Genomic DNA, 26,501 nt, shown 5'->3' on the forward strand with positions numbered 1-26,501 from the left:
CTAACATCTCCAGCTCACTCTCCAATGATTCTGAGGTGAACGACAGGATTGCCAAGGGAACAGCAGTGATGACCAGATTTGACCAGAGAGTTTGGAACAACCCAAACCTCACATGGAAGACCAAACTGCGTGTCTACCAAGCCTGCGTACTCAGCTCACTTCTCTACAGCAGCGAAACATGGACCACCTATGCAAGACAGGAGAGGAAACTCAACAGCTTCCACCTGATATGTCTGCGCCGCATTCTGCACATCCAGTGGCAGGACAAAGTACCCAACACAGAGGTTCTAGAATTTGCCAACATGAACAGCATGTTCTCCATTCTCAGCGAGAGGCGCCTTCGCTGGCTTGGCCATGTCAAACGAATGGACCCAGGTCGCATTCCCAAGGACTTATTATATGGGGAGTTAGCAGAAGGTGCACGACCAACTGGACGACCACATCTGCGCTACAAAGATGTTTGCACGAAGGATATGAAGACGGCAAACATCAGTGTCAACGACTGGGAGAGCTGTGCAAACAACCGTTCCAGCTGGCGCCTAGCTGTCAGGCGGGGAATTCAAAACGCAGAACGGAAGAGAGTAGAATAAAACAAGCTGAAAAGAGAGCTAGAAAGAAGGATAGACAAAAGCTTACTTTGGAGCTACGCCATCGTCTCCCGTAGACGGACGGATGCCAAGGATATAGATATATATATGTATCTAGGTAGGATAGGTAGGTAGGCAGCTAGATAAACATGTATGTATGTATGTATGTATGTATGTATGTATGTATGTATGTATGTATGTATGTATGTATGTATGTTTGTTTGTGTGTGTATGCTTGAGAACAATTTGGTTATTTTTGTCGTACCTGTGTACAACGTTGCTTAGGGTGGATAGTTGTGTTCTTAGGTGATTAATTGAACTATCGTGTATCTTGGCGTAGATCGCTTGTGGCGAGAGACACTAAACGCAAGGTATGCACGGGTATCTACCCTTTCCAATACTTACTCTATTGTAGATTCAAGACAAGTTTGTTGTCTAACTGACTTACTGGTCTTTAGATCTTGTCAAGGAGTGAACGTTCTCCGTTTTTGTTATCCAGCCATAGGGTAAGTGTTACATTTGTATTTTATTTGATATGTCAAGCATATTCAAGATGTAATGTTCTATCGTTAAATGATGCCTTTACTACTGCGCTGATATGAAAGGTTGTGAACTTTTGAATTGTTACGAATTGATATAAGGGTCCTAAAATATTAGCAAGTATCTTTAGATTCTAATTCCCTATCTGTTCTTATGACAAGTTTGATTTTATTGTAGCTGTCTCTACCTGTCGGAACCTGTGGGTACGTATGTTTATACGTATGTCGTGCGCATGTTGAATCCTGAACAGTGTGCCAGCCAAATTTATGAGAACTTTGTGTTGTCGGTGCGTACATGTGTGCAGGTATATCAGACTGTCTGTCTGACCGTTTGGCCGTCTATGTGCAAATATGGATATGGAAGATGATGTAACCACAAAGACCAAACTGCGAGTTTGTAAACTTGTGCTCATGGTGAACCAAGGAAGTGTTTGTGCGGATGACAGTTTTCGGCCAACCCAGGAATTCGGGAGAACTGTGTAATATGTCAGTGGACACGTTTGCAAGTTTTTACAAATTGTTATGAATCATGAGTTAGGGTTAGGTTAAGGGTTTTGGAAACGAGAACAATTATATTTTTTCTCAGCTATTTTGCTCCATTGCTACAACATTCTATATCGTTGAACCAATCGCCCTCACTTGATAATGGCAAGTCAACCCATTTAAGCTTTGATGGACCCTCATTAATTTTGTTAAATGACCACCCCTTTGGCTATGCACACTGCATTGTGCTCTATACTAAACAAACTGGGATTACATTCATCATTACTTAAAGGTAAACAGGAGCGAAAAAAAAAAAAAAAAAACCATTTCGAAGCTGGCCGGCAAAGAAAAGAACGAAAAGTTCCAGTTATCTCCCTTAAGCCCTTTCCGGCTTAGCAATGAAAAAAGTCGAAAATTGATTTCGATAACGTAATTCAAATCCCTATTAAATATTTAACCTTTGTGTCAACTGAGATACCTCTGCGTATTTCATTATTCAATGCCCAGTCAGTAACACCACCGGAAACGCGCACATAAATATATCATTTCATTAACAATCAGAATACTGACATCTTTATCCTGACAGAAACTTGGCTAAAAGCATCAGGCGATGAGCCTATGTGACCGGATCTAACACCCACCGTCTATGCCACACATCGTTTGAACGAGAACAAACTACACTTACATTGGAACAAAGATTAACTTATTTTTCTGACTATACCGTTGAACTCCTAGTAAGAAAACAAGCTGACTTAATCTCTCATTTTGGAGCAATCTCCGAATCTCCTGGAGCATGGAAATTCGATAGGTGACAACCTGATTATTCTTGGTGATTTCAACTTTCACTTTGACTCTCCCAGAAACCCGAACAAATGAAAACCCCTATATTATATTAATGTTTTCAACTACAAACTGTCAGTTAACCAAACCACCCATAAGCTTGGTCATATGTTAGACTCGATTCTTCAATGACATGATGACAAAATCATACTTTCCTCCCTGATATCCCCGGAACTAGCATCATATCACCTCTGCATTATATGCCATATTGACATATCAGTTCCTAACCCTCCACCTTTATTTGTTACTAAGTGAAACCTCCGTATGATAAATATAATCATACTAATGCACGATATCCAAGCAACCCTAACAACTTGCCTACCTCCTACAGTAGATAAATTCGATAACTGCCTGCGTTCATTGCACGACATACACGCCCCAGCGACCAGATGCAGAGTATCAGTTCAAAAGTATTCCCCATGGTATAGCAGTATTAGGGATTAGCTTCTCACTGCTAAAAGGGACAGCCGTAAAACTGAGACGTTTTGGTTTTCCATCAGACTCACTATTCATAAGCAATTATATGAAGCCGCCAAGAAGAACGACACAAACATTGTCCATGCAGCGAACCAGCTCAATACAGTACTAAGATCATGGAAAGTTCCAGCTCGAATAAGCTCTTCGAGATTAATAACAAGCTAATGTCCAGGAAAAAATGTACACCACTTCAGATACCTTCACTATAGTCGCCCTTCCGGACATGTTTGCAACTTTCTGCCGTGACAAAGTACAAACCATCGAAGATAATCTTGACAACACAATTTCAATTGACTCGTCGTCATCATACAGTTGGGATACAGAATTTCAGTGGCACCATAAGCAACAGTTTAACCTGTCTATATGGTTTTAGTATGTGCAACTGTGATGATGAGTGCAAGAACGTCATATGAACTTTATCCAATTCCAATATTGCTGCTTGAGGGCTTAAGTCCAGTATTGCCTTCACTAAGTGATGCTATTAATACATCTCTCTCATCCGGAGAATTCTGAATCATTTTTCAAAACTGAAATTGCAAGGCCTCTGAAGAAACAAACACTCAAACATAACGATTTAAAGAACTATAATAGTTTATAATCTCCCATTCATACAAATATTCTTAGAAAAGGTTGTACTAGCCTAGCTTGTATCTCAGCTGATTTCAATCGGTCTTTTTAGCCATGTACAATCTGCACATCGCCTTTGCTCCAATACCGAAACTACTCTTCTGAAAGTAGTTCATGACATTTTCTCTGCTTTGGATAGCGGACAGATTACAGTCCACACCCATCTTGATATTTCTGCAGCATTTGACAGAATAGACCACGTCTTTTACTTCACAGTCTCCCGCATATATCTGACATTCATTATACCGCCTAACTGTGGTTTAAGTCCTATATGGTCAACAGGACACAAATGGTGTCTGCAAATGGAATACACTTCAGCCCAGTTAATGTATGTGGTGTTTTTTCACAGCGGTCTGTTCTTGGACCTGTTTTCTTCATTATATACACTCAGCCGCTATCCAGTGTCATATATCATCGTCCAGTGTCTCACCAATTGTGCGTTGATGACACTCAATTATACAAATCTAGCCACCCACCTGAAGTTGATGCTACCATCTAAGGTGTAGAGAGGTGCATTTCCGATGTGAAATCATGAATGACATGCAACAAACTGTAGCTAAATGAGGATAAAACTGAGGCCATTATGAATACAACACGAATACTTTTTCAGTCACATCCTGTACCTCAAACAATAAATATCAGTAACACCAAGGTTAAATTCACACATTCAGTACGAAACCAAGGTGTCACTCTGGACAGTACTTTCTCGTTGCACCAACATGTAATGAACATATGCAAGGCTGCATATCTTAAGATGAAATAAATAGAGATAAACAGTTTTAGTTATGTTTGTATTATGTATAATGCACACTATTTAGAGGCATAGAAAATAAATATATAGAAAAGATTAAAAAATACAAAAGAGAAAAAAATTAAATTAATTAACAAAATAAAAAAATTATAAAGAAAAATATATAATATATATATATATATACTAATATAATCTTTACAACTGTTAAAGAAGTTAGCAGAACTCAATTTATATAATAAAAAATATGGTGTGCATAACGCTTACTATCAAGTATTTTGTAAATAATTAATCATATTATATCGAAAATGTATTTAGAAATTCATTTTTCACTTTTAAAGAATTAGTAAACTTATTTCAAAAAAATATTACTAAATGTCATATAGTATTTTTCAATTTAGACTTGCTTTTCCCTTTTCTTTTCTTTCTTCTATCTGTTCTTGTTTTGTATTCTAATGAATCTCCTATTCTTTCTTCTGTTTGTGTAGTTTTCAACAGATCCTTGAGTGTTTCCATTAGACTTTGTATTGTTGCTATAATGGTTCTGTTGGATTCTTGTGTAGTTTTCTTCGCTCCATTTTTTACTGCATCTGCATAGGTCGCCTTTTGTGTGCCTGGGGCTGTTAAGTTTTTTGCTTGATCATTTTTGCAATTGTTTCGAATGGATCTATTATTTTTTCAATGTGATTTGGTTGATAGGTAATTCTTGCTCTCGGTGATGCTTGTTTCATTTCCTTTTCATGTCTTTGTTGTTGGTTATTCCGTGTGTGATTATTAGTCACTACATGTTTCTTTTTTACATTGATGAAGTCAATTTCATCTGCTGATTTATTTGGTTGTTGATTAGGTTGTTGATTATCTCTTTTTGATTTTCCTCTCGTTATTTTCGATGCCGATGTTTCTCTTTGTCCATGAAAATTGTTTTTCTCTTTCTGTAAATTCTGTAACTTTTTCAGTTGACTTGATAAAAGTTCGTCTTTTTTGGATTCAGTTTTTTTTAAAAAGTTCTTCATCAAAAATGCCCGTATTTCCTTTTATCAATGATTTTAGTTCATCCCTATGTTCTTCTAGTTCCTTGCCTATCTTGATCACTCTGCTCTGATGTTCTTCTTTTAGTCTCTCACATATTTCCAAAGAGACCTTTTCCAAAAGGGAGTCAATTGATTCTTGGAACTTCTTTGATGCTGTATCATTCCCAATTTGAACTTCTAATTTCAAACGCAATCCCTTTGCCACAAGATTGTCTTCCAGACAATTTTCAAGAAAGCGTGCGTGTAATCCATTTTTCATCTGTTTCTCCGCTAATTTCTCCATTGTCGTTTTTAAATAAATCGTTCTATTGCTAATTCGTGGATCATATGTTGATGCCATGGTGTTGTCAAGGTTTTCTTGATAGATTATAAAATAAACAACACCAACACATAGAATGTGTGACCGGTTTCGCTTTAATGCTTCATCATAAAATACGCACACCTCAGTTTTATATTTTACCAAAAATACATAAAAAGGTTGATAAGTCACTACCTTTAGGATATCCAGGTAGACCCATTATTTCTACATACAACTCAGTTACAAATAATATATCGCAATATATTGATCACATTTTACAACCACTAATGAAATCACTACCTTCATACGTCAAAGGTACTTTTGATTTCATTACCAAATTGAAATCTTTACCGAAACTAACTGAAAATTCATTCCTTGTTACACTTGATGTGGTTTCACTCTACACGAATATACCACACAATGATGGTATCGAAGGGTGTAAATATTATCTTGAAGATAACGAATATGCATATAAACTATCAAAAGAACATATTTGTGATTTGATAAAACTTGTGCTTGAAAATAACTTTTTTCAATTTGGTAATACAAACTATCTCCAAAAAATGGGAACAGCAATGGGTAGTCCTATGGCACCTGCTTATGCATCTTTATTTATGGGAAAATTAGAAAATGATTTTCTAAATAAATGCCTCTTAACACCGAATGTATGGTTAAGGTTTTTAGATGATATCTTTATGATTTGGAGTTATTCATTAGAAGACCTTTATTACTTTATAGACAATTTAAACAAATTACATCCAACAATAAAATTTACATTCAATGTCTCTAACACTAAAGTTCCATTTTGGACGATGATGTCGTGAAAAATGAAAATAATGTCATTAATACCCTGGTTCATGTTCAAAACACGAATATTTATCAATATCTTGAATATTCTTCATGCCATCCTAAATCATCTAAAAATGGGATACCATATAGTCAAACCAAAAGATACAGAAGAATTATTTCGGATGAGGCTGTTTTTAAATCATCTTTGACAGAGCTAGGTCAGCATTTTTTAAAACAACTTGAATCTTTACAATATACAATCAAAAGTAAATATGAAGATATCATTCCTTTTGTTATTGAATATAATCCAAGTTTGCCTAATATAGGTAAGATTATCAATAAGTATTGGGATTTATTAAACTTATCATGTAAAGCAAGTGTTAAATCGCTACACGAAAGCAAACCCACACTTGCTTATAAAAGAACTAAAAATCTTAAAGATTTCCTAACTAATTCCAAATTAGAAAAATCATCATATAAAATAGGATCATCAACTAAATGTAATAGACCTAGATGTTCACACTGTTCATTTATTAATGGAAATACTTCTTTCAATAGCAATAATACGAAAGAAACTTTTAATATGCGTTGTGATATTAATTGTGCAACATCAAATGTTATTTATTTGATAACATGCAAAAAATGTGGCATCCAATATGTTGGACAAACCAGTCAACAAATATCTATGAACCAACAAAGATCAGATATAAAAATGATATCGATCAATCATTTTCATCTCATGTTGCCGCACATTTTAACAAAAATTCCCATACATTGCAAGATTTCTCCTTCCAACCTATTGTTAAAGCTGATTCTGAAATGGAACGTCTACTAAAGGAAACCTATTGGATTCACCGTCTTAATACGGTATATCCAAAAGGTCTAAATTCAAAAATACTATATGACATTTAGTAACTTTTTTCAAAATTATTTTTCTTTTTGAATTATGTCACCTGTTTACAATTAGAGATGAATATTTCATATTATTTTACTTTGCAGAAAATCTTAATTGGTAAAAGTATAATCTAATAACATAAAAATAAGTTTACTAATTCTTTAAAAGTGAAAAATGAATTTGTAAATAAATTTTTGATATAATATGATTAATTATTTATAAAATACTTGATAGTAAGCGTTATGCACACCATATTTTTATTGTGTAAAGTTCTGATAACTTCTTTAACAGTTGTAAAGATTATATTAGTATATTATGTGGAAATTAATGCGTATACTCACTATATAGTGAGTGTACACATCAGTTTCCACAGAATCAAGTGCCTGTGTTTCAAATGCCTGAAGCGGTGCAAAACTATATGTGGAAAAGTTCTTTTTGCAGCTAAATGTATCAGAAAATAGCATAAAGCACAATGTCATGAAACACTTTGGACGATTAAGGTAGGGTAGATGTATGTTACTCACATTTTTTTTTACAAAAGTTAACTCGACGCTAGGATTAAACTTGCAGGTCAGTGCGCGCTTAATGGCTTCCATCGCACAAGGACTTGGAATATAACGATGGGGTATTTGTGGTGAAATTTAGGATTGGAGAAATCGATTTATGCCATAACGAGACTGACTTGTGTATCAAGTTCAGACATTTTACATTGCATAATAATTTATTACACAGCCACACCCCCACCCCAACTTTACTCGATAGCCAGTTGTGCTAGCTATGGTATTCTTACACCATCCCATTTGTTTGCAGTCCCTACCGATTTTATAAACAGAGAGCATCGAGGATATAAAATAAAAAAACAACATTCATTTCATTCATTGATTTGTAAGTTCTAACTTAATTGTCGCCAGTTGGTCCCAAACAGTGTCAAAACGTAATTTCTTTAGCAACACGATCGCCATCTTTGCTTAGACCAGTCTATGTTTTCAAACAATACATATGATATAGTTCACTGTATTGGAAAATCTCAATAATTCCATAAATTTTGGATTTACATCTCTTTGAAGACATTTATACAAGATTTCCTCATATTTGTTTTTTTCAATTTGTTTTAGAAATATTAAAACTAGACATTGTTAATGTTGGAAGCAGACGACACATTTGTTTACTAAAAGAGACTATTCTATTAACCAGAAATGGACAGCAGCAGTCTGATTGGTTGGTTACATCTGGACTAGCTTTCATTTGCATTGAAATGCCAATAATTTGATAGAATTAGGGACCCTGTGGCAGCAATCATGTTAGAAATGATTAATACAAAGTGAATGAAAATGACTACGTTTTGTTCATTTTTTTATATTGTTGATGCTTTTCATTTTTAAAATTGGTTGGGAGGTACAAACAAGCTGGAATGTATGTGAATACTATATAAATAAATAGAGGAGCGTCCCACCAACTTAACATTCTCTCTCCTCTATTTTCAGTGACATTGTACTAACATCCCTTGAAAACTTATATGCTTTTCTTCAACAGTATTTTACTATTTACAAACTCCCATGTGGCCTTGAGTGGCCTATTGGCCTATAGCACTCACCGTTACGGATCATTGATATCTCACCTATGTCTGCATAAATCTGAGTCTTGGGTTAGGCCAGCATGGGCATATGAGAAAGCTTGCCAGTAATTTCTAGTGGGTCGGTGGTTCTTTCCGGGTTTTTCCAGGTTTTTCTTTTACCATTTATACTGGCCACCATGTACAGCCTATCTTGTTCTGAAAGATGGCGTTAAACCCTACAACAAGAACATCCCACAGGATTGGTCACTAGCAAATACTGTTCCAACAAATGTAATCAGGCAGTGACCATAAATGACTCTCCATTTGTCATTCATTTGGGTCTCTTGTAAAAATGTTTGTTGAGCCATTATGAAGCACTTAAATAATGTTTATATCATATCTGCTAAACATTATGCCTTCCAGAAATTGCACAGTTGCAAAACACAACTTTGTTGTGTTCTTGATGATAGGGATCAACACTTAGATACAGGTAACCAAATAAATATTTTATACTCAACTTTGAAAAAGCTTTTGACACTGTATCACATGAAATGTTTAAGAGTAAATTATTTTATTATAAAACTGTAGGCAGTATTACAAGCTGTATTACATCTTTGTTGAACATTTTGAGTATAATGAATGGTGGTAAATTGTGGGTCCTGAGTACATAAAGGAACAGTACTTGGATTTGTGCTTTTTTCCTTTGCACATCAATGATATCATGATTGAAATTGCTTCAGAAGCTCACATCAGTTGTAAATGAACGCATGGTATACATCAATCCAGACCTGGCAGGACATTACCAAGATACTACAAAATGATATTTACTTTGGACATTGGACATGCAGATGCGATGTGTGATTACAACACATTCTTAACAGTTTAAAGCATAATGCAGAAGAAAAAAAAAAACAGGTTCTATCAGGACAGAACGGGAGATTTCCAGAATTTACATTTTTTTATGTTACAATAACCACTTAATCTGATCGAGTAAGTCCTTCAACCCATTATCCCATGGAGGTTTTTGTCGTTTTCGCCTGAATTTCGAGTAGGAAACACATTTTGAAAGCTATTTCTGAATACATCTTAATACATCAACTTTCAGGTGATCTTCCAATAACATAATGCCTAGTTGTGTTAGAAACATCGTTTGGCTCGCAGATGAGCAGAAGGGTAAAAGTTGGAGTTCTTTATTATTTGTGTTCATTGTAGAGCTACATCTGTCTACCTTTCTATAATACCACCCACTTGAGTGTATCATACGTGACACGGATGCTACAGAGCTCAGCAGTAGGCTACTACCTCCAGCCAAGTAAACTCATCACCAGGGGTTAATGTGTTAAACTGTTGACATTCATGCTCTTCTTATATATACCACAAGCATTTCTTTGATGATTACTGAATTATATAGATTGAAGTCCTCATCAATGTGGATTGTAACACTTAGGAGATGATGTACTGTTACTGGATCCAGGTTTCCTCTGGAGACATACTGAATGTTCCTCGGAATAGAAATGTCCATGTTTGTTGTACTATTATGAAGCACTTAAATAATGTTTATGCATTGAAATGTAGCAATGTAATTACATCTCTACTGTTTTCACCAAGACGTTTAAATCATTACGAGCCAGTGGATACATTCAGTTTGCTGACTACCTGCTAGAACTGTTCAAGTTTGGAACTATCTGGGTTTAATTGCAATATTGTTTTAATGTCCGTAACATTCTTAATCTGAGATACGAACATATACCATCACACTCTTTAAGCCTGATTTGCAGATACCATTGTTGTTATAATTGTCATCGCAATCGCTGTTCTTTAATAATGACAATGAAATCTGGAAAATGATTATCACTTGCTATAAACAAAGACAAAGACTCCATTCATCGTAGGCATTCCAAAATAAAAGTGCAGTTAGTGACATGTTCTTTACTTTGATTTATATTCATGTTTACAATGGGTCAATTTCATCATGTTCAGTGGAGTGTATATCATCTTTTGTGATGAGGTCATTCATATTAGTGTCAAATGCACATTTTGGGTAAAACTTGTGATCGCTGGTCACATTCTCCAGATAGTCACCTACAATATATTTGTTTGGCTGTAAAGTTGGACAAATATATCTCCACTTACCTGACTTTATCCACATTTGATTATGTGAACATGGACTTTCAGTGATAGCATATTTGTTGTCACTGTTAATGTTAATGTTTTATGAGTTCCTAATGCTGCATGACATCTGATGCTGTTGTTGCTGGTGTAGGGTTTAATGTCATTTTTCAGCGCACGATAGGCTGTACATGGCGGCCAGTATTAGTGGTGGAGGAAGAAACCGGGAAAACCCCTGAAAGAACCACCGACCCTCGAGAAGCTACTGGCAAGCTTTCTCACATACCTACATTAACCAGATATGAGACTCGAGCCCACGCAGACAGAGGTGAGATGGCAGTGATCCGTAACAGAGAGCGCTTTATGTGACAACACATCATGGTCCATGTTCTTTGCAGTTGAACTCAACCTGTGAGTATATTGTGTGTGGTGAATAATTCTTTAAACCAGTAAAAGGTTGAGATTATATTAAATTGGCATATTTTTTAAAATGTGTAAGTGTTCATGGTGTGACTGCATTATATATGGTATATCTTTATAATGAAGGTACATTATGACAATGAAAGTTGTACATTGTTTTTCCTTTAACTTACTACAATATGGTCTTCAATTTAGTTAAATATTAACAATTTCTGGATGTAACTAATTTGAATAATTTTAGACCTTAATCAACATTTTGTTGCACTATTTGAAAGTATTGAGTTTATAGTCATAATCTTTTTTGGCACAATTACATTGTATAAGTGGAAAGAAAGTTTGAGAGACCTCTAATATGTTTACATGTAAATAGAATTTTGCACCAATTTTAAATAATTTCACAGGTCGCCTTTTCATTGTTTCCTTTATAATTTACATGTTTGATTTTATTTGGGGATGCAATGGAAATGTATGTTCAATACAAATTACAAATCTAATTTAGTTTCCTTAAACACGGGTGATCAGATATTTATGAAATTACAGAAAAGTTTTGTTTTGTCAGTCCTGATAAATGACGGTTTATATGTTTAATTAAATTTATAATTTGATGTAGATACATTTCCTGACATTTTACAGAACTAGGATTAAGAAGTTTTGATGACCTAAAATATGTCACAGAAGGGTTCAAGGTCAGGAACCCCGAAAGGAGAATCAACCAATGGATCAAAAACAGGAACGCCACTAAGTTCCAAAACTGGAACACCAAAGGCATCAAAAAGTAATACGCCACTTCCTGTTGAGGTTGATGATGGTGCAGCAAATGGAATTTCAGATCAGCAGGTCTTAGGAACAGGTTTGTTTCCTATCAAAATAAATGTGCACACCTATCCCGATTACAAATTAATGGAATATTAGTGACCTGCTTTCCTATGCTTTAGCTGTACAGATGGATGGATGGATGAGTATGGATGATTCAGTGGATGGATGGATGGATTTATTGTGTGTGTGTGTGTGTGTGTGTGTGTGTGTGTACAGTGTGTCCCCACTATAGCATGCTCCGTTAAAACAAAAATGTATATATATCTCGGTTGTGGCATGGCTTCCTAAATTGCAGATACATGTACTTTTCTTAGGCACGAAAACAAAATCTTTTTTAAAAGTATGAAATGTAACATGTAAAAAGTTTCTTATTATTTTTGGGGCATAGATCATATATGAATTCTAATATAACATGATCATGGTGTGGCTCCTGCAATTTCATACGTATTTTTCTTGTACTTGATAAAAAAATTTTTTCTTAAAAGTACAAAAAATACCTTATTGTTTATTCAGGGATCACGCTGGGCTCCGCCATTGTCGCAGATTGCAATTTATATTCCTTATTGGTGACAAAATATACCATCTGGCAACCTTTCCCCAACAGTATTGACTCTTTAACCTGTATATACAACTTTCGGTTTGGATTGAAGAAATTCAGAGCCATCATGAAAGGAAGCCACACACCTGATATGAAATGCACTGGAATTTATATATTGTTAGATAAAACAAACTTTTTGTTAATATTGACAAACCATTTTAACGCTGCATTGTTGTAACATAATCTGCTTACTCTGACATCTGGCCAGAGTACTGCATGCTGTGGGATCTCAGCATTTTTATTTTTATTTTTAACATTTCTGGTAGCAGAGATCAATTGGACAAGGCATTCTCTCATAATATATTTTTAGGATGAAATATTTATGGGATATCTGCTGCTCACCAGTAACTAATTTATTTATTTTGACTGAACTCTGTACGTGGATGGTAAATAAAATTCCTCATCTCTTCATTCATTGAATAACATCCTTCAGAGTACTGGCATTTTCTTTGTAATTCCTGTCAGAACAGAACACGTGTATTCGTTGTCAGTTAGCCTTTTTTTAAAATTTCTGATGAATGTGTGGAAGGCAGCATAATTCTGCCACTAGAGACAAATCCACAAAAAATGAATCTCTACTTGTTGGTATATCGGTGTTACTGGGACTAGCTACAACCAACCAACTTTTGAAGGCAGGAAAAGTAACTGCTACAATTGACCGAACAACGGGTAATTTCTTTTGTTTTTACAATGTGCCAAGAAATAAATAGTGTTGCTGAAATTTCAAAGAAAACTGATCACCTTTGAAGCGCTAGTAGTTCTTTATAAATACTAGGCAAATGAAAACATAATCAGTCTCATTCAATGGTCCACAATTTTTTTAAGGCAGTAAAAATAATGGCTACAATTGACAGAACAATGGCTAATTTCTTTTGTTTTTAAAATGTGCCAAGAAATAAATAGTGTTGCTGAAATTTCAAAGAAAACTGATCATCTTTGAAGCGCTAGTAGTTCTGTATAAATACTAAGCAAACGAAAACATAATCAGTCTCATTCAATGGTCTACAATTATTTGATGTTGCCGCTGCAAAAAGAAACAGACTTCTGTTTGGTCCTCTAAAACTGTCCTTTAGTGGTAATTGCAATCACACATGCACCTTTATCAAAGAAAGCCTACAATCTTCAATAAAAACAAATACCCTTTCATCAGAGGAAGTCAGCACCAAACTTAAATAAAAGCGAAGTGATTGGAACACATTTATTGTGCCATAAAAATTTCATAGAGAAAAAATTATGCTTACGGTCGCTACCAACGGTGGCATAAAATGCAAAATTAAGTTTACAGTCTTTTCAAATCATTGATATATGGCTGTCAGCTTCATGAAAAAAGAAATATCTTGCTAAGACATTTGTTAAACTTTTTTAATTTCGAGTTTTCATTCCTTATCATCCCCATGTGAAGCCAGGCAAAATAATACTGTCTTCAGCTGACCAAAATCTAGACCAGTTTAAGTACATGTACCTACATTATGTAAAACGCTTTTGTCATTTGTTACTTGCGACAATTGTAGTGAATTGTTAATTGACAATCACATATTGATTTAAAAAAAGACTACCATTTTTTTAATAAAAATACACGTCATTTGTGTTTTCTAGTGGGGTTAAGTCATACATGAAGTTTATAACATGCGATTTATATTAAAATTCATGGATTTGTTATATGCAAGTATAGTACTTAACAAAATATGAATTGTACTGCACAAAGGTAAGTTGTCAATATGCAGGTAATTTTCAGACTAGTTCTTTATCTCATTGTAGTGCCAAACAAATTGTCCTTTAGTTATCTTAAAAACTGGAAATAAAATCAGTAATCATTTCTTTATGATTGTCAATAGGGATTTGATTACATAAGTCCCTATTTCTATGACCATCATAAGTTCAAATCTGAGACGCCAGCAAGAAAAAGACTTGTAATAATTTTGGTGGAAATAACGAAATAACACCAACACTTTGCTCAAGAAAGTGGGCAGGGCCCTGGTATAATCACAGCTGCCTGTCTGTCCTTCTGTCAACAAATTATTTCCCACAAGAGAATTTTGCTGGATTTTAACAAAGTTTTGTTTGCTGTTTTATATTGATAACCCTCATAAAAGAGTTCAGTTTCAAGCCTTCTGTATCTTCATTTGATGGAGTTGTGACTGGTTATCTGCTATCCACTCATTTAGGAAGGTTACTTTTACCAAGAACAGATGGATTTCAGTAATATTTGGCCTGCATTTATATATCGAAAGAACTGTATAGTGATGAGATTGTGATTTACTTTAGTTTACAGAATTCCATGACATGATGTACAGGAGTTAAATCCCTGGATTTCAATCAAATTTGGCATGCAATTCTGTACTGTTGAGGCCTTACGTGATTTAATTTTAGTTTTCCACAAGATTATTTAGTGGCACTTTGGTCTTTGCTTTACCATCTTCCTAACTTTGGTTTTTGCAGGATAATTGTAGAAAGGAGATATGGATTTTAACAAAATGTTATCAGTAGACCTTGATTTTGTTTTTCTTTCTAACATTACATGACATATCTTAAAGGAGTTAAGGCCTCAGTACTTCTGATGTTTCTATTGCATTGTCTCAACAAGGATTATTGGATGCATTAGTAAAAGTTGTCATATAGCTTTATGCTGATGAGATTTCAAATACTTTTAAATTGAATTATTCCACACTGACCAAGCTATGACCCCTGATTTCTTCTCCAGAAAGCAGTAGTGTCCATGGCATTTATGGAATATTGTATTTCAGTCAAATTTATCATGCACCATTATATTGATGAGTTGGAACCAGTCAGTTCACATTCTAATTTTAAATTATTAAAATTTGCAGCTATTTCTAATTATGATTTATCAATACAATTTCCTCTGCATAAGGTCAGATAGAGCAAATTATTGTAAACAGGGCCCTTTTAATTCATCCATTGCTTATAGCTCTAGCTTGTGATGTATACACAGGCAATGGTACAGGAGTGGATGGGGCTACAGATCTTGCTCCAACTGCCAATGGAACAGGGGATACAACTGAAAGGGAAAAAGAAGAACCAGAGGAACAAGGACCAAAGGAACCTGAAATGACTGTGGTAAGAGATTTCATCTCACACCGATGAATGGCCTGACATAGTTATCACGTTTATGATGACGATTAATTGAGTGTCAGCAATATTTTAGAGCCGTATAAAGGTTTTTGAGAGTCCTGTTTTCTATACTAATTGCTGTATTCAGCAAAAACATTAAAGTAAAAGATTACATGTCAAAAGTTTGTTCCATGACATGCTCTGATTCCTCAATCACCCAGTACACTATCCTTTATGATAGATTTTAGCCTCCAAGTGACTTGAGACATGCACAAATGTTACATAAATGTTATGAAAACATTATTTATTTCATACTGTGATTATTGTGTTAAATATTAGTTAAATATGTGTTACTCTATTTTCTGTTTGTTTTCAGATGGTAAAGTATAATGTTTGCTGTCTGAAAAACTTAAAAATATTTCATTCGCTATCTGAAAACAAACAAATGAAAACAAAATCTAAGCCCATTCAGCCAGACAAATCCACACATATGATATCAGACTAAAAAGTGAAATAATCATCATTTTACATGTTTGTGATGAAAGAAAAACAGACAATATTAGCCTACTTTTGTCTAATTTTGCAGTCCACAAGAAAATGCAGGCATATTAGAAAACACAACTTAACATATGAAAAGTAAAGAATCTACAATGTTCTAATCTCCTACCATCATCTGCTGTCAATGACAGTTTGAATAAATATAACTTGAATTGGTCCCAGAGTTTGTCATTGATTAAAAAGGAAAACAGATATGATAAGATAAATAGCGCATGTAGCTTTAAGATAGTTGAAGAAATCAGCCAGTGAATTTTGGTAGCAGGTGGGAGAGTAAAATGTCATATTACCAGCGTAACCATTGAACCAATTCCAGCTTGTACAACCTTGGGTCACAACGTGAATATCACTAAATCCAAATATAATTATATTCATATACTTTTAAATTTGTTACGTTTATACAAAGCACTACAAATAAAGATCAGTTTTGTACCAGGCTTGTTTTATTTATATGTTATGATGGGAGGATACAGGTATCATTGTGTCTGTTTATTGCTCTGTTTTTAGCCTGTTTGTATGTCTGTCCAGTCTGCGTAGGTTCGAGTCTCGGATTTGGCCAATGTAGGTATGTGAGAAAGATTGTCATTAGCTTCTCGAGGGTCGGTGGTTCTTTCCTGGCTTTTCCCGGGTTCTTCCTCCACCATTAACACTGGCCGCCATGTAAAGCCTATCGTGTGCTGAAAAATGGCGTTAAACCATACAACAACAACAACAACAATGTCTGTCCATGAACAGTTACTTTCAAAAGCATAGTTCTCAGACCATTCTAGGTATCTCTGTAAAACTTGGTATACTTATTTGACTAGTGGTCCAAATGTGCCATTTCTTGTTCACAAATCAATTTCATTATTTCTTATTTTATTTGCTTGTTTTTCTATCCATTGATGCATCCATTGCCTATAGCTATATTTATGAGCATAACTCTCAAACCATTTTAGGTATAGCTATGAAATTTCGGATTGATAGTCCTCTTTGCTATTAACAGCTCTCTAGGGTCATCATATTTATGTTTTGGTCCATTTTCTATTCATCCATCCATCCATTTATCTTCATTCTCCGTTCCATGGCAAATCTTCGAAATAATTTAAAATATCTCAGTGACACAGTGAACAAATTCGACGTTTTAGTCTAGTAGTCAAGATGTGCCTTTTGGTATTCATAAAGTCAGTATTTATTATCATGTTTAAAATTTTTATCCATTTGTCTGTACATCCATTCTTCCATCAGTCATGCTCTAATTTCCAGAATATTACTCCAAAACTATTCAAGATATCTCAATGATCTTTTGTAGACATATTAAACAAGTTGTCAGATGTGCCTGGTGTTATTCACAGTTCTTAATTTTTCAGAATTGTATGTTAATGTCTACTTTTCTGTATATTCATCAACCATTCATGAACCCATTATCCACACTTTAATTTCCTTGTCAAAACTCCAAAACCTCTTTGAAATTTGGTACAAATATTAGACTAATATCATGTATGGGCCTTTTTGTTTTCAACAGTGGCTGTTGAAAGAAAAGATGGCATATTCAGGATATTGAACTCAAAACTCCTGACAAAATTTTGCAAAATCTCCTGATCTGGCCTAATCCGATGATTGTGTTCTATCACAGGCTTTTGCATTACTCATAATGGATATGTTTAACAAAATCATAAAAATGAAGACTTTGATTTTAGCAGGGTTTTTTCTTGTCATAATTGCTGGCATATCTTTTTAGTGTTCTTTTACAATTTGTTCTTTACAATTTAGTAAACAAACAGTATTCATTGTAGCAATGTCAGCACCAAAATGAATAGTGAGGCATGGTTCTGCCAATTATCGGCAGTTGACTCTTAACTTGTTGACGAGATTTGCAATGACAAACAAGCCATTCCTTCACTTCATGGAAAAACCTTCTTTCTGTCTTGTCCTATCATTTCTGAACTTCAGTACTGTTGCACCATAAAACATAAATACATAAATCAGATTATTTTAAAACAATATTGGGAATAATTATTTTGGAACAATAAGTATCTGAAAGCAAAGAGACAATACAGTATTCACCAAATGACAGCTGAACTTGTTTTGTCACTTTATTTAATACAAATGGGTTTAGCATGGCATTACAGTTACTCAGCTGTAGGACAGGTCACACTGATCATGTATGTGCATTTGCTCTTTTTAAATTAAATACAACATTTCTTTAACGAAAGTCTATTCAATCCAGATTATTGAATGCTCTGCACTTTAGCTGTCACCTAGAAACTTTCAGATGAAAATTATCTATCGCTGTGAACTGTTACAATGGTGTCCATGTACTAAACTTGGGTCAAAATAGGAGCTCATCAAGTGGAATCGTCACAATCCTTGACTGTGTTTATTAATTTGCGTAACTTTTATGGTGACATCACAGCATGCAACATTCAATCCAGATTGTACTGGATCACACCCTTAGGTTCAATTCATCCAAAAATGTCTATGTACTTTAACATTGATTTTGCCTTATGCACCTCTCTGAGCATCTAAATAATGACCTTCCAAAGGAATATGGATGTATACGAATCTAAATGAAATGAATACTTGCCTCTTAAATGTAGAATCAAATTCTAAATATTGACACCCATTACTGAAACAGTCATTGGTGAATTCCTATATGATTCATGACTTGTACTGTAGGCCTATTTATTCAGTAAAACAGCTTAATGCATTCTCATCATCATTTTCCCAATGTCGAAACTTGAAATATGTCATTAGCTAAAGTAGATAATGCATTCCAATCTGCAGTTACCAACCCTATTCAGCCACTTTTCGCTTTTTGTCTACTTTTATCAAAGTCTTAGTTACAATGATTTGTTTTGATGCCTTTTGAAGAAGGATTTAATATTTTGGACTTTGTATAATACTGAACTAAATTTGGGGTTTGTAAACTTAAAAAATATATAAAGACCAAATGTTTTAGTCTGTTTTGTTAATTGTTTAATAAGATAGTAAACCTTCTTAGTATTATCTTTCTATTCTTCAAAATTAGAAATTTTCTTGTCAACGTTGGGTAAAGTACCTTAATTTTTGGATTGATTTTTGATGTAAAACCTGTAAATCCATAAACTTGCAAAATAATTGAGGACATCGCACCTCCCCAACCTGAATTCATCAGTTCATACGGAACTGTTTTTGATATTTCAGCTTGAGATGATCAGGATGAGAGTGATGGTGGAGAATTTCAAGGAAGAACAATGGAAGGACATGCATGATGATGCCATCAGAAGATTTCTTGGAGATTCAGGAAGTAGATTGATAATGGCTTACAGTGACCCATATCGTGGATTTGTAATTGAACATTCCATTCCTCCCTTTATAGTTGACCAGTTAACTTTCTTCATCCGTGATGAGCAAGTGAAGGAAATTACTACTGAGAACTTCTTGAAAGCTGTCCATTATGGCACAGTGAAGGGGATGCACATTGAGAGTTTGTTGAGAGTTATGTCAGGGATTTTTGCTCCCATTTTCTTTGAAAACACCTCTTGGCCAGACAGTATCCTTACAAATACAATCCATTTGATTATTTATATTTGACAACAGTATATAAAGAAGTGAAATGCGCTTAAAAAGTGTATTTCACTCTGTTATATGCTATATCTTGTATCCACTCATATCTTTTTTTGCTGTGACGTGAGAGTACTGCACCAATTTGAAACTGAGTTTAGTTCCGGACATATGTGGCCATGTTTATGGCATTCAACTTAAAACAGAGTTCAGTTTCAGATATAATTGTGGCAATATTTATGGATGTCAGCGTCAAATATTTTTTGTTTTGGGTGATAAAGAATGTCGTACACCCCAAACTAAGACATAGAAATAAATCATTGTAGTGGTGCACACATTTCAGAGTTGGCATTTAGTTACTGGAATCCAACTCTTTACATCATTACTAACACCTTAAATCATGCAAATTGTTTTTTTGTACAACCAGTTTCATAGAAATTAAGAATTGTTCACTGTCGAAACCCTCTAAATCAGTAGTATACCAATTGTTTTCAGTATTATAGAGTGCTCTACCCTTATATCCATGAGCTACAACCCTTTCTTTTCCTTCATTCTCTGACTTCCCTATAACAAATTATATTGTCCTGAGACATTTCTCTAAGCAGAATGTAACTTGTAAAGCCTCTGCTGAAGAAACCAACACTAGACCATAACGATTTAAAGAACTACGGCCCAGTTCATAATCTCCCATTCATATAAAAATCTTAGAAAAGGTTGTTTACCCCAGCGTGTATCTCATCTAAATTCAGACAGTCTTTTTAGCAATGTACAATCTGCATATCGCCTTGCCACAGTACTGAAACTACTCTTCTAAAAGTAGTTAATGACATTCTCTCAGCGTTGGATAGCGAACATATTACAGTCATCACCCTCCTTGATTTGTCTGTAGCATTTGACACAATAGACCATGATATATTACTTCACCGTCTCCAGCACGTATTTGGCATTCGTGATACAGCCTTACTGTGGTTCAAGTCCTACTTGGTCAACAGGACACAAATTGTATCTGCAAATGGAATATATTCCAGCCCAGTTGATCTATGTTGTGGTGTTCCACAGGGGTCTGTTCTTGCACCTATTCTCTTCATTCTGTACACTCAGTCGCTAGCAAGTGTCATAGATCATCATCCAGTGTCTCACCAATTGTATGCTGATGACACCCAAAAATACAAATCTAGCCACCCAACTGAAGTTGATGCTACCATCCAAGGTGTAGAGAGGTGTATTTCTGATGTGAACTCATGGATGTCATGTAACATGTTGCAGGTGAATGATGCTAAAACTGAGGGCATTATGATCACAACACAAAGACTTTCTCATTCACATCCTTTACCTCAAACAATAAATATCAGCAAAACCAACATTTAATTCATACAATCAATATGAAACCTAGGTGTTACTCTGGACAGTACTGCTCTCACATTGCACCAACATATCATGAACATATGCAAGGCTGCATATCTTGATCTGAGACGCATCAGCTCAATTCGCAAATATCTTTCAGTTGATGCCACTAAAACACTTGTATGTTCTTTAGCATTCTCAAGACTGGACTATTGTAACTCAATTCTGTCTGGTTCATCTCAATATCTGCTCCAGAAACTTCAAAAAGTTAAAAACACAGCTGCTCGGATCCTACTTAGAGTACCATGATCAGAGCACACCTCCCCGCTGCTCTGTACCTTACACTGACTATCCATTTGATCCAGAATCAAACACAAAATTTGTTCTCTGTGCAACGTGTCACTGTCGGACTCTAGTCCGACATACCTCTCTGACGTCACCTATGTTTAACTACCAGCAATATACTTATGCTCCTCTTCTGATACTCATTATTCCCGCTATGAATACAAGGTCATATGGACAGCGTTCTTTTGCATACCAGGGCTCATCAATGTAGAATGAAGTGCCCACTGAACTTAGACACAAAGACACAGTGATCACATTCAAGAGGGCTCTCAAAACTCACTTATTTCGACTGCAAGAACAAACATAAAGACCTAATAATGTTTCCTACCTTAAATATTCTCAGCATGTTTTTTTGGCAAATATTTCTAATTTCCTGGTGTTTGTTTTTGGAATCATTTCATTATATCTTTTTTATCTTATAGGTGTTGTCTAATGTTGTAAAGCGCTTAGAGCTTCTGAAGATTAGGCGTTATACAAAGTCCTCATTATTATTATTATTATTATTATTATGATTATTATTATTATTATTATTATTATTATTATTATTATTATTATACATCATTGGTTTTATCCTGCTGGGGATATGGGAGCTAAGTAACTTTACAAACGCAAACTGAAATAGCTAAACCAGTCTGGGCTGGGCAGATATGGATTATTTCACCAGTGAATAATGAGTCTCATGCTCTACCATCTGAGCTATGGCGTTTGCCTCTATGTAAAGATTTAATGCTTTACAAATTCAGGATCAATTTGGACTGGTGCCAATGTATCTTCTACTCATTCAAATTTTACTCATTTTACTAAAATAGTTGATCTAATGGTTGTGCTGTTTTGCAGTTCCATTATGAACTCTGTGATAGCAACTACATAGTCAAACAAATGATCTAAAATGTTCAGTAGGTTTTGGTCAGCAGGTTTTGGTGTGGGGAATTGTTAGACAACTTTAACATACTGTTGATCTACATTAACCCGATCATTCCAAACTTTGTGATCTGATTACATGTATATCATTTCAGGTAGTGTGAAACGACATTTGAAGGTTTGAGATCAAGTTTGGCATCACATAATCTTTGAAATACATCAATCATCAAATGACGAAGTAAAAGTTAAATGTCATCTATGTATACGATGGCAAATTTCCAGTTTAAGTCTAGCTATCATACACTTAATCCAGGAATGCGTGAAAGCATAAATTATATCTGTTTAAAATATGATAAACTGCAGCAGACCCTTTATGGTCTTTGCTTTATATGTATCACCTGTCTCTATCTCATATTCATGTATAGCTCCGAAATCTTTGTTAAAAACAATATTACCCAAAAATGATAGGAACGTCTTTTTTTCTTACCTCAGTGAGATAAGAGCTTGTCAGATCTATTCCTAACTACAGGGCAATTTCATTAAACTATTTATCACCTGTTATTTGTTAAGCTTTGATGACAGTAGGGTCATGATGTGAATTATTGGACTGTACATCTCATATATCTTCTCTATCTATTGTCAGGTGAGAACTTCAACCTGATTATGGTTTGGATGATTATGTGAACTTGTGGGATGTATGGTGTGATTAAATGTCCTTCCAGTTTCAATTTGTGCCCCATGATATTTAATTTTCTTGTTAAATTTTAAATTCGTCCCAAAACCCATCCCTGCCTAGTTACTGTATCATCCAATTCTAACTTCAACTCAATTATAGCATTTGTGGGTTGTAAAGAGATGCATTTAACTTCAGGTCCAGCTAATTGTTTTATTTTGTTTCCTTTCCTGAAGTAGGCTTTCACATATAAAACCACCATGAAGTTCTAAAACCGGCAATTCACAACCATTAGTGGTATTTTTTACATTAGGACTTCAGTTCCAAATTTTATGAAATCTCATAGACTGTTGATGACTTTAAATTGGTAAACCAGGTTAAGGTGAACTACAACAGTAGTGAGAGTAACCAGCCCAACTACATTTTAGGAGAGACTCCCCATCGGTTCCCTTCTGGATACTTAAACCTAATTTCTGTACAGAAATGCCTTGTACGAAACTATTCTTTCTTATTGTCTTTACATTAGCCGTGAGAAATTATTTTTCTACTCCAACATTTATAACATAATTCATTTTTGTGCTGTATAAACACTCAGTATGAGGGTCCTTTTAATAAACATTTGGCTCGATTTTGTTAAATCATGCACTTAAAAAAAAAAAAATTATCCTTGAACAGATTTTCAGGTATTAAGAATGATTTCTCTGCACAATTGCACACATTTCTGGCCAACTTGACAGACACACGGTGGAAGCTAGAAGGAAAGACAGTCCTGTACATTCCAACAGAGGGAATGAAAGTTCCCGCTGAGGAATCTGCCAAGAATAAAGATTTGGTTCAGAGGTTGGAAAATAAGTTTTATTCTTTAATCAATTCAGGTGGTTATTTTCCAGTCAGTTCTGTTTTTCTATATATTAAGTATATGTAACAAGTTAAGTCCTCAAGCTTTTGGGAAACATTCAGTAGTTTAAGATTCTTATAAGCCAGGTCAATATAGTTAATTCAAAATTTTGCTGACAACAAATAATTTATACACTTATATTTTTATGGAAAAAAACCATTATATACAAATTTTATTAGACATACACACTTTGAGAATTCTGCAAGATCTAAGTGCACCACATCATTTGAACATGCAGATGGCTGGCATTGCTTATTGAACTCCATGTAAAATCTGTGAGGAAGGATATAGACAGTATGCAGTTTGCATTACTATAAAAAAAAAATTGAACAAACATGTAAACCATGTAACAAGTTATCTTTATTTAACTAGCTAGAACATCAGAACATCATGGTAAAAAAGTGAGAGAAAAAAAAAACACTTTAAATGATTACAAAAATCGTAAGTACTTCTAGAGTAATAGTTAATGAGATGGAAACCAGTCCATGCATTTAATTCATTATAGAGTAATAGACAGGGATATCATTCCAGGCCTTTAATTCATAATAGTTTAATAGACAGAGAGACTCAGGACTTTAAACCTTGAATTCTTAATATAATGATATATAGGGAGATGGACATCTGTCCTGGCCTTGAAATCATTATAGAGTAATTGTAACAAGATAACTGGATTGGATTTCGGATTTGCAACAGAACACTTTTGATGGGGATACAAATACAATGTTTAATGAAAAATGACTTGAATGAGAAAAAAATTATGATTAATATGTGCGTGTATAAGATCTTAATATTGGACAAATTAACATCATCCACATGAAAATAATAATTCATCAAAGGTGAATGAGTCACAGCAATTTCACACGATGAAAAGAATAATGTGTTTACCTCAAATAATCAAAAATATGGTGCTTTACTCATATAGTAAAATGCATTCATTCAAATAATGAAAATGAGGTACTTTACTCAAATTGTAAAATGATGAAAACAAAAGACAGATAAGCAAAATATCTTTAAAATCCCAAAACACTAGGTATTGCAAACCCCCAAATTAGCACATGGCTAAAATATTACATGTATGGACTTACACACTCCATCACCAGCGCACATGGCTACCAGTCACACTTGTTAATCAAGCAATTTTTTTTTTTTATAGTAATGCAAACTGCATACTGTCTATATCCTTCCTCACAGATTTTACATGGAGTTCAATAAGCAATGCCAGCCATCTGCATGTTCAAATGATGTGGTGCCAGGTAGTCACCAACAACCATTCCGTTCCTTGGCAAAGCAAGGAATCAGCGGCCACCAATCAGTCAGTAACTCCCAATCGCCTGCTACTTGATCAGCAACACTGTTCACTCAGCTTTATGGTTGCTTTGGTCAACTTCTTTGGTTAGCTCTACAGCTGGTACCATGTCAACTTCAATCAGCTCTACAACTGGTACCCCTTTGACTCCGATCCCTCTAGAGCTGTGACTCCAATCAGCTGAAAATACATCTAACACCATGTACTATGAATGACACAGGCATATATGATAAAATGTAATTACGTTATATACGGTAAGCTATACAGATTACATTATCAGCACAATAATTAAAAAGCAATGCATGGTTTCAGAAGTCAACCTACCCATGCCCGATAAGAATCCTATGGTACTAAACATTTCTTAAAAATGCAACTTTATATTGCTAATATAAATCTCTTGTTAATTCACAAACAAGAACAGAAAATATTTGCATTATGCTACATAAGCTGCAGATACATAGACACTATACAAAAATATACGTGGTAGTACAATAGTTGTAACTTATACACAAGAAATTAATAAATAATTAACATACCTCTACAGCTGAAGATGTGCAAGTCCTTATAGTAGACTGCTCACTGACAAGACATTCCATAATGTGTAGATTTAGTCTTACAGCAAGACATTTAAACACAGACGATGCTTTCGTACATCATCTTTGCACTGGAAGTATCCGGTTCTTCGCATCGAAAGCACTTGACACATGCAGTATAGGATGAACTGAACGCACTGTTTCCAAATATTGTACAATATTCATGTACATAAATTACCCTCTGGTATCGTTGTACACAGAAATGAAACCTGAGTACATATATTTAATAAAATAAAAGAATTTATATAACTATGTGACCGTAATAGATAGGGAGAGGGACATCAGTTGTTGTTGTTGTTCTTGGGTTCAATGCCATTTTTCAGCACAATATAGGCTATACATGGCGGCCAATATAGCTGGCGGAGGAAGAACCCTGGTATAAATACCAGGGAAGAACCACCGACCCACCAAAAGCTACTGGCAAGCTTTCCCACGTACCCATGCTAGCCGAGCCTTGGACTCAAACCAACGCAGACAGAGGTGAGATGGCAGTTATCCGGAACGGTGAGCACTTTAGACC

The 26,501-nt window shown here is 34.8% G+C and overlaps 1 pseudogene across 1 annotated transcript in view; it reads left to right on the forward strand.

Annotated features, from left to right (window-relative positions):
- Window positions 1-12,015: 12,015 nt before the first annotated feature.
- LOC149771164 (dynein axonemal heavy chain 2-like) overlaps window positions 12,016-26,501 on the forward strand; it is a 31,098-nt pseudogene continuing 16,612 nt past the window's right edge. The window contains exons 1-4 of the transcript XR_016418401.1: window positions 12,016-12,248; window positions 15,763-15,887; window positions 19,602-19,950; window positions 23,868-24,032. The product of XR_016418401.1 is annotated as a dynein axonemal heavy chain 2-like (transcript). The remainder of the gene's footprint in view (window positions 12,249-15,762; window positions 15,888-19,601; window positions 19,951-23,867; window positions 24,033-26,501) is intronic.

The sequence above is a fragment of the Sinohyriopsis cumingii genome, unplaced genomic scaffold, assembly GCF_028554795.1.
Source record: "Sinohyriopsis cumingii isolate HCF-2022 unplaced genomic scaffold, ASM2855479v2 utg002080l, whole genome shotgun sequence".
In the NCBI taxonomy this organism is placed as follows: Eukaryota; Metazoa; Mollusca; class Bivalvia; order Unionida; family Unionidae; genus Sinohyriopsis; species Sinohyriopsis cumingii.